The sequence below is a fragment of the Protopterus annectens genome, chromosome 3.part0 (genome assembly GCF_019279795.1).
Source record: "Protopterus annectens isolate FY-2018-M chromosome 3.part0, PAN1.0, whole genome shotgun sequence".
Classification (NCBI taxonomy): Eukaryota; Metazoa; Chordata; order Ceratodontiformes; family Protopteridae; genus Protopterus; species Protopterus annectens.
This window is the reverse complement of record NC_056731.1, coordinates 1,852,781,234-1,852,794,508: the sequence shown is the minus strand read 5'-3', so window position 1 is coordinate 1,852,794,508 and position 13,275 is coordinate 1,852,781,234. Positions and strand designations below refer to the sequence as shown.

General features: G+C 36.5%; 1 protein-coding gene across 1 annotated transcript in view; it reads left to right on the top strand.

Moving 5' to 3' along the window:
* The window catches only part of LOC122797105 (antibacterial peptide PMAP-36-like), a 231,683-nt gene that overhangs the window by 103,158 nt on the left and 115,250 nt on the right, over positions 1–13,275 (top strand). The window lies entirely within an intron of this gene.

Below are 13,275 nucleotides of genomic sequence, written 5' to 3'. Positions count from 1 at the left end.
GGATCACAATGAGGGCAGTATTAATGAATATATTAAGTCTTTAAAAAGGTATTACCAGAACCATAGCAAAGGTAGGGGCGAGATGGGTAGCTGCTGTAGATGCAAGCAGTTAGGAGGTTCTATTGGCACTTTAGTATAAGCAACAATTGGCTGCAGTGTTGCCTATAGTAATAGAAGTATCTATGCAGCCACAATCGCTGATCACAAACATGGATACTTAAATGATAAGGACTTTCAATGTGCTTTTTTTAATATAGCAAAGAGCTCTTTGCTACAGTTTAGCAAATCGCTTTACTACAGTTGTGCAGTAGTAATGCAGCAGTTAGCATTATCGCCTCACAGCTAGAGGTTCTCTGGTTTGATTCTTGGCTGGGGTGCCTTCTGTGTGGAGTCCGCATGTCCTCCCTGCATTCGCGTGTTTCCTCTGGGTGCTCTGATTTCCTCCCTTATTCCAAAGACATGTCTGGAGTGTTTTTCCCTGGGCCTCTGCTAAACATGGGCTCTGTCCCAGTCGGACTTTCCTGGTAAACAAATGTTAAATAAAAACTTCATATTTTTCATCCTCACCTTGAGGACTTTCTTTTTTCTTTTGGTCTGAGATGGGGGAGGATGTCAAGTAATGAATTGTCTAAGGTACCTGACAGCTAGCTACAGCTTTGGGGATTACAGTCATGGTGGCAGAATGGAACTTGATTACTAAACTCAGAGATATCAGTTTGGTGCAAAGACAGTTCAGGACTCCTAGCAAGGAAAATTTTTCACAGCACAGTATAAGGCTACAGATCAGGTAGATATAGCAATGACCAAGAAAAAAAAAACAGAGATTACTATACATGTTATTCACCTGTATACCCGAGAACTCAAAACTAGACAGAACAGTAGTCCCTGGAGAGCATGCATATTTGGTAGAGAGAATAGAGACCCTGCCTATTACTGTAACTGACCATGCCATTCATACTGTAGTAGTGAGGTGCTGTAACAGTATATAAAAGACTGTGCAAATGTGAACATTATAGGGGGTTTGTGTCTGACACATAGGAATTCAAAATTTTGCTTCACGTCGATGGCTTATTAGTTTATTTGAGAAGTCCAGAAAGGGACTTGGAATTGATATATATCTGATATGCTGGCAAAATATGGACACTTATCTGATTATAAAATAATTATTACTAAAACAAGGGCTCTGGGGCTGACTTATATGTCTTCAAAGGCTTTGAAAGACACATACTCATATTTAGAACTTGAAAAAAAGAAGTATTTAGCAATGCATTTAGCACAAGAAACAGTGGAGCAGACATGTAAGTGTGTTTTAGAAAACATCAGTAGTGTATTTATTTATTTATTATTTATTTGTCTTTGTTTACCAGGAAAGTCCAACCGGGTAATACCATTTTCAGCAGAGGCTCAGGGAGAAAAGCTCCATTTGCTTACATTGCATTATATTAAGTTCCAGTTAAACACAGAGTAGTTACACTTCTATTTACATTTAAATACAACCAGTAGTTACGTTTATACATTCTAAGATTTTAAAGAGGTGGAAGTTACTAAAGAGAAAGTCCACATGCAACTTAGTGGACTGTACAGGCAGCAGTTATGTATAAAAATTGTTTTGTCATTTCATTGAGAGGTTGAGAGCATTCTGTTTGAGGAGAGTATTTGGGGAGTATCGTACAGTGAAAACAAACTCTTAACTTTCTGATGAGCATGTGCAGGACCAGGACTGGTTAAGATGGCATTTAAGCAGTGGTTTAAAACAATTGAGTTTGTTGGAGAGTTTTATTTGTGTGGGGATACTATTCCAGAGTTCACCAACATATTGGGAGTAGAGTGAGTCTCCTGCAGCATTATTTGATTTATTTAAGTAATAAGAATTTGCTACTTGAACAGATGTCCCTTCTGGTGGGGAGAAAGAATCGCTTATTGGTCTGTAGTTATTAAACTCTTTGGATGTGCTGCCTTTGCACAGCAGTAATAAGTTTTGTAGTTAAGGGCATTTGTCTTGATGATGAGTGACTTTGTGTGCTATAGTTAGTTGTGAATAAGTTAGGTAGTTGTGTAGTTCAAGGCGGTTTATTTGCTTTAAGTTAAGACAATGGTGGGTTCTATTAGGGAAATTGGTGGCAAATTTAGCTATTTTATTGCCGCAGGAAGCAAGTTTCTTTCTTTGAGTATTGTTTAAGAAAATATAGAAACCAATACTTTGCATATTTCCAGTACATTTATACCACCCATGCATCCTGTACTGAATTTATTTGAACAAATGTGTGAGAATGATTTCAGAAACATGCTATATTTGAATGCAAAGAATACTGCAACTTCTAACATCACTAATGCTGAATACTGCAACTTCTAACATCACTAATGCTGAAAGGACAACATCTTTGCAGTTATTAAAAGAAACTGGTGTTAATTTTTATAACCGGATAAAGGTGGTGGTTTGGTCATTATGACTCAACAACAGTATGTTGGGAAAATGTTGTTTACACTTAATAATGTAGCATACCAAGTATCATCTAAGAATTAATTAAACCAAGCATATCATATTATAAAGTCTCTATATAATGATTTTTTCATTGAGGGAAGAATTGATTTGACCACCTTAAATTATTTAACTATGCTTACACCTAGAATACCTATCCTCTTTGGTATACCTAAAATACATAAATCTTTGACTAATCCACCTATGAGACCATTAGTTGATGCACGTAACAGTATGACATATCCTTGTGCTAAAATGATAGATACAATTCTGAAAAAATATGTATCCAAAGAAAATGCTATATGTAAGGATTCGTAGTCATTTTTACATCTTATCAATAACTTTGAGTTTAGTGATACACTCAAATTTTTAATGGTAGATCTAAAAGATTTATACACTTGTAAACCACACACTGAAGGCATAGAATGCATAAGTTTTATTTTAAGAAAACATGGTGCCCTGCAGACTAAAGTGAAACTAAAAGAGGAAATGTTAGACATTGTCTTGTCCTATCATTTTTTTTACTTTTGACAACAAGATTTACTTGCAGAAAATAGACGTGGCCATGGGGTCGCCATGTGGGGGTAGTTTTGCGAACCTGGTCATGGCCTATTGGGAACAAGAACTAGCAAGTAGGAACATCAATATTATGAATAAAATTAAATATTATACACGATTTTTGGATGACATTTTTATTCTATTAGAAGGTAATGAAATTCTAGCAACTGAACTAGTATCATTATTTAATTCCAGTTCTGATTTTCTAGCCTTCACATCTACATACAGCAATGATAGGATAACTTATTTGGATGTCGATTTACGTAAAGATCTAACTAACAAGGTTTTCTATGCTAATATTCATAGAAAAGAAACGTATTCCAATACGTTTTTACATTACAGTAGTAGTCATCCTTCTTATCAGAAGAAATCTGTAATTAAAGGTCAATTAGTACGTGCAGCTCGAATGGTCTCTAGGAATGACGATTTCCACAAGGAATGCAAACTTTTAGGAACTATGTTTATGAGTAGAGGTTACCCCAAACAATTTGTGGATAATTTGATCCAAGAAGTAACCACTAAAAGAGAGACAGGTATGTATCAACCCATTCTTAGTGCTACTACACAACAGGTAGATATTGTTCGTACTACGGATCTTTCATCAATGAAATTAGCCTTTATCACCCCCTTTAGTTTAGATAGTGACATTATTACTTTAATTATGAACAAAAACTGGAACATTATTACTAATGACAGTGTCATCAGTAAAAAACTCCCATCTAAACCAAAAATAGTATGGAAAAAAGGGCGAAATCTTAAACAAATTATACAAAGTGTAAAAAATAGATCCACTCAGAGTAAATGCTCCCAGTAGGCAGCTGTGAACAACGATACTAATGACAAAAATTACTAGGAGCAAAGCAGAGGAAGGCTTAAACAATTCTATCCAAGCTTGCATAAATTCCAAAGATGTAAAACGAATCACCCACAGGCAACAGTCCACAGGATTTAATAAAAAATATATTTATTGCGTGCACATACAGCAGTTGGTTAGCGCTTTCGCTTACAGCTTCATCAGACCAACTGTGAATCTAACAAAAATGTTTAAATACAATTCATGGCGGGAAACATTCACAAACATTTAAAGGGGTATTCCTTCATTTGATAAAAAATGTATGTTATACAATATATGGGTCAGGGAACCATCTCATAAAATAATTCATATAGCATCAATTAATAATATATAAAAACATTAAAACTTTAAAAACATCAATAGCAATTACAGGAATAACTCCTCGATGTAAAAATATTTCAAATCTAGCAGCAACACAAACTATTACCTACCTAAAGCCATGAATAGAGATGCAATCTCTATATCATCAGCTAACATAGTGGCAATCCTGTATAAACTAAATAGGTCCAAACCCTTATACAATACAAAACCTGCATCAAAGCATTTCATGTTTCCATAATCAAGTTCCTGATTAAAGTGACCTGACCTTGGTCTATATAACTCATTAGCACAAGGAACAAAACATGTGTAATATTTAAAATATAAAAAAATTTTTTTGATGCAGGTTTTGTAGACACTTATGTACATTGGAAAGAAAAGAATATGACTGCACAACCTAGTGAAGCATGTAGGTAACAACAAAGGCACACAGGAGCCAGTGAGTAAGCAACAATACCATTTAATAAGATGGCAGTGGCTGCCTGTGCAAGACAGAGTCATGTGATATCCCACATGCACTAACCTTATGAGAATATTACTGCACTATACATTATGTCCCTTTCATTAACTTTAATGTTTGCATTAAGAATTACAAGCATCTAAGTACTGTACTATAGAAGGGGAAATGTCACATGACATGCCTGCATCATTTTTAAAGTAGAAGCTTTGTAAAATGTCTGGCACTGGACCAGAGGTTTAAGGTTGCAAGCTGTAGTTTCTATTGTACAGGGTTTTATTCCCGCAGCTCATATTTGTCTACTGTGTAACATTCAACAGGGCACTTAACCAGACGTTACTACCTGGTTGTCTCTGAAAAGGGACTTTTGTGTCCATTGGCCAACCTGGTTAACAAATGGGTATTATTACTATTACTATCATTATTATTATTATTATTAAAACAGGCGTAGCAGTATTATGATTCAGTCTTTGTTATTACAGCATGTAGCATAGTCATTCCATCTAGCTGGATTTTTAATAATTCTACGATTCTTAAATAATTCAGTCACTAGCAAATGATGTTACAGGCACAGACGGTTCTTTAAACTTATCTGGTAATTGGTCATAATCAGGTAAATGATCAGCAACTGCTCTGTAACTATTGAACTGGTTAGCAGACAGTCATTATGAGGGAATATTTGTAATTCGCATACTTGAACAGTCCTAGATTAAGGCATTTGTTCCAATTCCTGGCTTGAACTGTCCCTTAATGACACCTTCTCAAATACTTCACTGAATTGTGATGAAGACAGTACAGCCTAGGAGAAGTATTTTCTCTTTCTTATTAGAGTTAAATCATTTCTGGTTCTGACAAACATAGGTCCTTGCTGTATTAGATATAATAAATAACAGCTTCTTGTTTCCACAAATGTTTGTCAATTGGGTTCTGAATACTATCTGTATTTATTTTATCATAGGTGATGTCTTAGCTGATCTGTCATAAAATACTGTTTCTGCTAAATGCTTGGATCTAGCATTTGTTCTGGTTCAAGTAAAATAGAAGATGATTGCAAATGGATTTTCATTTCCCTTGCATGTCGTCAACATTTCTAAAACTGAAAGTCTTACAACTAGTAGTGGAGTATTTCTGTATTCGAAATAGGCAAGATAGCATTTGAGTTGACAACTCATTTTCATGTGATTTTTTTTTGCACTCTGAATAATCACTCTCTTTAATCTTGACCATTTTATTAAGGATGTCTTGGTGAAAGTGTGAGATTTTGAAACCACAGCTGTAAAAAGTTTTAAATTTTGACTTCTGTGTTGATGACCCTTTTCTCTGATAAGTATATCATGGATGCCATCTTACGAAAAAATAACTTCAACTATGTCATAACAATTTGGGAAGAGTTTTGTTTTTATCTCTGATAACCTCTATTCCTCTTACCTGGCAGCTCCATCCTTAGCATCTTTTTCCCAATATACCCATCATCCCTCCTCAGCACATGTCCAAACCAATGCAATCTTGTCTCTCTTGCTTTGTCTCCAAACTGTCCAACATGAGCTGACCCTCTAATATACTGTTCCTAATCCTAACCATCCTAGTCACACCAAGTGCAAATCTTAACATCTTTAACTCTGCCACATCCAGCTCTGACTCCTGCCTTTTTGTCAATGCCACTGTCTCCAACCCATATAACATAGCTGGTCTCACTGCCCTCTTGTAGACTTTCCCTTTCACTCTTACTGGTACCCGTCTGTCACAAATCACTCCTGACACTCTTCTCCACCCATTCCACCCTGCCTGTACTGTCTTCTTCACCTCTCTTCCACATTCACCATTACTCTGAACTGTTGATCCCAAGTACTTAAACTCGTCCACCTTTACCAACTCTACTCCCTGCATCCTCACCATTCCTCTACCCTCCCTCTCATTTACACACATATATTCTGTCTTAGCCCTGCTGACCTTCATTCCTCTGCTCTCTAGAGCATATCTCCACCTCTCCAGAGTCTCTTTAACCTGATTCCTACTCTCACTACAGATCACAATGTCATCTGCAAACATCATAGTCCATGGGGCCTCCTGTCTGATCTCATCTGTCAACCTGTCCATCACTACTGCAAATAAGAAAGGACTCAGAGCTGATCCTTGATGTAATCCCACCTCTACCTTAAACGGATCTGTCACTCCCACTGCAGTCCTCACCACTGTCACACTACCCTCGTACATATCCTGTACCACTCTTACATACTTCTCTACCACTCCCGACTTCCTCATACAATACCACAACTCTTCTCTAAGCACCCTGTCATATGCTTTCTCCAAGTCTACAAAGACACAATGCAACTCCTTCTCACCTTCTCTGTATTTCTCCAACAACACTCTCAGAGCAAACATTGCATCTGTAGTGCTCTTTCCTGGCATGAAACCATACTGCTGATCACTAATCATCACCTCCCTTCTTAACCTTGCTTCCACTACTCTTTCCCATAGCTGTCTTAATAATGGGTAAAATCTGACACTGGTTTACTTCATTGTCTATATGGAATCTTGTGAGGTATCCCTGCATTTTTGACATTGTTTCTATAGCATGTGTTGCAATTTTCACAATTTTTCTTGCCATCAGTTTAATCTTCTTAAATATTTCTTTTTTAACACCTTTATTGAATTATCACTTGTGACAATAGGCAAATTTACATTTATATAAAAGTAATCAAACTATTAACAAGTTCACGTTTACAAACATTGTACTTCACATATATTGCTATATATCATATAACCTAAGCAACATTACATAAATTATTCAGTTCCTGTCCCATTTTTTAAACAAGAAACATCTTTATTAAACCATCACTTACGACATAGGCAATCATATATTTATATAAGCAAAAACAAACTACACCAACACAATCCTAGTTGCAAGCATTTTACATCTCAAACCATACTGACACACTCCCAGTTGCAAACATTATACATCACTTATAATCTACCCAATCATTTCAGTCAAACATTACATAGCTCATTTAAGTCCTGCCTTCTTTTAAACCTCATTCCTCCCCTGTATGCATTGTTCCCACAATTCCCATTTTTTCTATGTAGTTTGCTCCTACCCTTTTCTAAAGATCTCATTTCCAGTTGTTTTATCTCTCTTACTATATTCACTGTTTCTAGTATAGTTGGTTTAGATGTTGTTTTCCATTTTCTAGTAATTGCTTTTTTTTTGGCAGCCACTATAATTAGACACTGCAAGGCCTTTCCATGTCAAGTCAATTACAATTCTGTATCACACCTCAGAAAAATCATCTCCCTTGTCACACCAATCTGCCCACCCAGCATCTTCAACAGTGCATCCCACTGGGAATCCTTAAACTCTACCAACTCACCACACTCCCAGAAAACATGTTCCCCATTACCTTTTTCTTCCTTGTTATACCTCCAACATTTGCTATTTGGCTGAAGAAAAACCCTCTGGAGTCTACTTGGGGCATACAAATATCTATGCAAACGTTTCCAAGCAAAAATCCTCAATCTTCTAGATTTTGTTGCATATTCGAGAGACATACATATATCCTTCCATTGTTTCTTTGTGAATTGTTTATCCAAATTTCTCTTCCCAATCCTTTCTAACCTCCTCTGATTGATTCTTATAGTTATCATGCAATATTGTATCTGCTCTACTCAGTGCTTTTTTTGTAAACAAACAGGTGGTGGTATGCATATCTTGCATTTGGGTCAATCCCCCTCTCAGCTTCCTCCCCACGCAGCCATTCCGGTGTCCAATTATTTGGCTATTTCTCACCAGTTGCCCTAAACACTGTTCAAAACTCTCAGTGTGCATACTGCCTTCTGCTTTACGTCTACAATGATTAAAGATATTTAGAGTTAATTTAAAACTTTTATTTCAAAATGTCCAGCACAAACACTGATAAACATTTGCTAAATAAAGCAATACAGTCTCATAATGAAAATAGATTTAGCATTAAAACTTCTGTTAATTTGAAACTCACGTTCATTGAAACAGCACTGAAACCCACAGTCAAAGAAAACGCATTTGGCCAGTGGCGGATTAAGTTTACCTTTGGGCTGTTTTCAAATCATTAACCCCTCGCACACATTTTTAGGGCCATGCAAAATTTCTTTGATTCACCTTCCTGATTGTATTAAATTATAATATATAATAATTAAATTATATCCCTTGTATAATACACCACTTGTTACAGTGTGTTTTAAATTTATAGCCAGTAAGCAAAGAAATAAAACATATGAACCAATAATGCCAAAACTGCCCAATTCAGAACATTTTAACCATAAAAGGCCACTTCTGTCATTTACAACCCACCAATATCGGTCAATATGCACAGTCTCTGCAGAAGTAAAAGTCAACTGAATAATTCCACATTAAAAAGATTTGACTGTAACTAACGAAAAGGTTGCTGCTAGCAAAAAACTTTATATTTAAGTATTTCATCTACAAATTCACTGCCTGCTGCCCTTGAAGAATAAATTGCCAATGTTAGATTAAAAATGATAAGCTGGTAATAGTGCAATAGGGAATGGATAGCAAACTAAAATAGGTTCATGGTGACTAAGCATCTTATCCAAAGAAGGACATACTCAGGACTGCAGCACCCCACCCTCTTAAAATCCAACACAGTATCAGCAATTCATCTACATGCTGTGGGAATAGAACCCAACCTTTTAATGCAAGAAAGCTGGACAAAGTCTAAAATAAACAGGAACAGATTATAAATAATTATCTCATGAACTTAGAAAATTGCTAGAAAAACAGGATTTGTGTTAGTATGCATTTTTCTACAGGATATGAAGTCTAAACCTGAAATATATGTCATTATTTATCAACTTCAATATTTTTATGAGGAAAAAACAAAAATATGGGGCATAAATCTGGACATTCTGCAAAAACATAGGCAGTTGAGAGGTATGCTACCAATCTCTTACACACACACACACACACACACACACACACACACACACACACACACACACACACACACACACACACACACACACACACACACAAAACCTCTCAACTCATAATGGAGAGACAAAGGCCCAAAACTAGGGACACATTTTAAATATTGCTCTCATAAATTCAGAAAGTTGCTAGAATAACAGGATTTGTGTTAGAATTCATTTTCAAAAAGATATGAAGTCTTAAACTCAAATACATGCCATTAGTTAGTAACTTTAATCCTTAGATCATCCCAGTGATTTCTCAAAAAAAAAGACAATTCTTATGACGAACAGACCAAAAACATAAGGCAAAAATCTGGACAGTCTGTGAAATTCTGTACAGTTGAGAGGTATTAAACACACATGCACCCATACCTCCCTCTCAGACCCTCCCCATACCTCTCAACCTTTTAGACCAAGAAATCTGGACAAAGACACATAATGGGGGGACAAATTTCCAAAATAGGGACACCTTTTAAATACTGCTCTTACAAACTTAGAAAGTTGATAGAACAAGTTTTGCATTAGTATGAACTTTCTGAAGGATATGAAGTCTAAAGCTCAAATGTCTGCCATTATTTGCTATCTTAACCCTCAATGATTTGCCTGGGATTGATGGAAAAACACAGTTTTATGAGAAACAGACCACGGATGTGAGACTAAAATCTTGACATTCTGCAGAAATCTGGACATTTCACTCACTCACACACACACAAACACACATAGACCTACCTACTTCTCATATACAAACACACACACAGACCTACCCACTTCTTATATGTACACACACACCCACCTACCTATTTCTTGCAAACATGCAAACACACACTCCTCTTAAAACCTTAAACGCACAAGCACACCTACCATTCACTTGTCCAGTCATGGTCCACAGTTCAAATGACTTCAGGAATTCAAATTCTGTGCGTGGACCAGGAAGATGTAAACCATCAATCGCACATCGCACAGAAGCAGAAGGTCTTCTGCGTCTATGCGACCCGACGCAAAGGGCATTCTTAAAGAAAAACGCCCTTAAAAAGAAAGTTTGTTTTGTTTTTTTGTTTTTTTTTTTAAAGAAACAGGGCAGCAGAGGTGCCAGTATACCATACCAGCGCATACCGGCCCAAAATAGGCCCTGGCTGTACTAATTATTCCTTTTTTAATAGCAGCTTCAGTTCTAGAGTCTACTAAAAACTCTACCAGTGTTGGCCTCTTGATTAGTCCCCCTATTTCTTTCTCTTTGCCTATACTCTGATTATCAGTCCTTGATAGGGAATTCAATCTCTAACTTGCAGTCCAAATAAATACTTGACGTCTTCCCATTCTATCATCTTTCCCTCTTTAGTTATTTGCTCCCAATACCTTGGCTCCTTTGCCAGTTTTCTGCAATAAATTACAGCCTCCTCTTGCCTGTTGTCTGTATCCTTAATTGCAGTCATTCTTATCAGCAAACTCTCCTTTCTCCAGTCCATTGTTGGCTAAGATCTTAGGATACTTTCTGCTACATTATAGATATAATGTTCTGTATGATTATTGTTGTTCTCCTTAAAGGCCTGCATCCAAAATCCCAGTCTCTCTTTGTTTCTTGATCCCCCCCACTTCACTGTCATCCCTTTTCACTTTGAATTATACTGTTTTGCTTGTGCTATGTATGGGAGCCTTAACTGTGTAGCTCTGAAATACCCCTTCAAATCAGGTAATCCCAATACACCCAGCCCTGTTCTACTGCAAGAATCAGCTTATCCCACTTGACTCTTGCCATCACCCCCTCCCAGATAAAGTCCTACAGTTCTTTATTAATCACTATCCACAACTTCTCCTCTGGTTGATAAAAATATGCCTGACCTATGTGTAAGACTAATAGGATTAAAAACATTTTAACTGCTTGTATCTTACTATCCATATCTATATAAAAAAGCTTCCATTTTCTCAGTTTTTGTATTATCTTTTGTTTAGTCTCTTCCCACATATCCTTAGCTGCCACACCAGAATAATTTTTAATCCATACTCCTAAATACTTCATTTTATCATGTCTCCATAAAACCAATTCATATGTGGGTACATAATTTACTGCTATTGCCTTTGTTTTAGCTTCATTAATTTTGTATCCCGAAAATATTTGAAACCATCTCAAAATGTTCCACATCACTGTAATATGTCTTTCTGGTTTTGTCAGGTATAAAATAATATCATCTGCAAATACAGCCAGCTTTTCACAACTACCATACCAACTATATCCTTGAATTTCTGAGTCCCTTATTTTCTTTGCCAATGGTTCTAAATATAATGCAACTAACAAAGGGGAAAGAGGATACCTCTGCCTGGTTCCTCCGCTCAAGCAGAAATTATCAGAGTGGACCCCACCCACTTTAATTTTTACCTTTGATCCCTCATATATCCTCCTAATCTATTTTATAATTTTTTTCAGGAAATCCAAATGCTTCCATTACCCTGCTCATAAAGTCCCAGATTACTCTGTCAAAAGATTTCTCATCATCAAGACCCACCAACAAGAATGGTATTTTCTTACATTCTGCTTCCCTCAGGATCATCAGTGTTTTGTTAATGTTGCCAAAGGTTTGCCTCCCCTCCAAAAAAACACATTGATCCATATGTATCAATTTTGGCATTACTTTTACCATTCTTTTAGCCATTATAGACTTGAACACTTTATAATTATGGTTTAGTATTGAAATGGGCCTGTACGAAGCTGGATCTGATGGATCTTTACCTCTTTATGTATTACAGCTTCCACTGCTTTCTTCAAGGATGTACTTCTCCTCCTCTTAAAATACTGCTAAACAAAACCTTCCAGATCTTTATCAGTCCCCCAGCTTCCAAACTTCCACAGGACAAACATCTCTATTCTAGCAGCCTTTCCTGTAGATTGGATATGCATCACAAGTTTACCTCCTCTCCTGCTATCTTAACCGTTAGTAATTGAGCCTCAGCTACCTCTAACCTTTGCACATTTAGATCTTCCATACACATTTCCATTTGTATCTTTTCTTTTCTTGAATATTTCTGACTAAAACAAAATAACTCATGCTTTTACAGTTTAAATTCTTACATGAGCTTTATGAATTATTTCTAACATAAGGCTACTTATCTGGGGTTGATGCAACCACCTGATTAGGTGAAACATTGATCATTGTTGTTTATAAATTTTATGGTAACAGTTATATTAAGTTGAACTGGCAATGGAACTTTCTTCTTGTCTTCTGGTCACCCTGCCAGAATTACATTTTTAATAAACTGTCCCTCTAAGACATCTTGTTTATGGCAATGAAACTCTGCTTTCTTTACAAAGATTATTGGAAGTATCTGTGTATTAGGTATGCAGTGATGTAAGCTCCCCTGTGATCTAAACTGGAGTTACCCCAACTCCAGATACTGTCACTTGGTGACTGTAAACCCTAAACAGATGGTCCCCCCCCCCCAAAAAAAAAAACTTTGGCTTGGCATCTCTTATTTATAAGCAAGATGTCATTTGGGCTAATGAAACTCTTCAAAACAACATTACACTTTTGGATCCCTGATTTGATGGTAAACTTTTTGTCTCATTTAGTAGTGCACTGGTCTGCTTGAAGCATTGGGCCTATGTTTTTGAAAAAAAACACTTTTCATTTGGATGGGAGGTCATTGGCTGGGTAA